Raw genomic sequence first — 1,142 nt, forward strand, 5'->3', positions numbered from 1 at the left:
TTTTAATGGATCAATTTAATGATCAATTCATCATGAAATGTCTTTTAAACAAACAAAAAAGTTATTTTCCACTCCCCAAATATATTCAGCCCCTTTAATGAATATACATAAATAACAACCATATATTCTCATGTGAGAAATATGTATCTTAACAATGAAACAGAGATTAAACAACTTTGTGTGTGTGTATGTATGTGTATGTGTGTGTATATATATATATATATATATATATATATATATATGAGGTCATTAATAATAATAATACTTATTATTATTATTAATCATATTGTATATTCAATCATGTATATTAAATCATTTTAAAATATATGCCAATCATAACGCATTGGATAGCTGGCCAATCAGAGCACACCTCGTTTTTCAGACCGATGAGTTTTGTAAAAATCGACGCGTTTCAGAAAGGCAGGGCATAGAGGAGAAACAATAATGTACAGTATGTGGAAAATAATGTGTTTTTTGAACCTTAAACCGCATAAACACATTTCATTACACCAAATACACAAAATAATGTTCTTTTTAGCAACATCATATGACCCCTTTAAACAGACTAGAAGTCCGTATGATGACAGACGCACTCAACGGAAAGACTTCCTTCTGTTTGGCTTGCCTCACTTTGTTACATCTCAGCAACATTTTAGACAAACTATTAGATTTCAACAGCTAAGATGCACATTTAGGCATCACATGTCCAGTAGATAATTAGTATGCAAACCACTTCAAAGATGTGAAAGTTGTCTGTAATTTTAAATGATGAACAAGGAAATAGCATTTAAAGGGGTCATATGATGCTATTTTAAAGATCATTATTTAGTGTATTTGGTGTAACAGAATGTTGACATGCTTTAATGTTCAAAAAACACATTATTTTTCAAATACTGTACATTATTGTAGGTCCTCTATGCCCCGCCTCTCTCAAACGCGTCGTTTTCAACTAAGCTCCCTCCTTTGACAAGTGCAGTCTGCTCTGATTGGCCAGCTGACCCAGTGCATTGTGATTGGCCGAACACCACAAGCACACGTCGTAAATGTAACGCCCCTTACCATAATCACGAGCTTCATCTTTCAAAATAAATGTAAAGACAGAGCCCGAAAGGGGAACAGAGACGCGTGACAGACACAGTGAT

The sequence above is a fragment of the Sinocyclocheilus rhinocerous genome, unplaced genomic scaffold (assembly GCF_001515625.1).
Source record: "Sinocyclocheilus rhinocerous isolate Xijiao unplaced genomic scaffold, SAMN03320098_v1.1 scaffold1350, whole genome shotgun sequence".
NCBI classification, from domain to species: Eukaryota; Metazoa; Chordata; class Actinopteri; order Cypriniformes; family Cyprinidae; genus Sinocyclocheilus; species Sinocyclocheilus rhinocerous.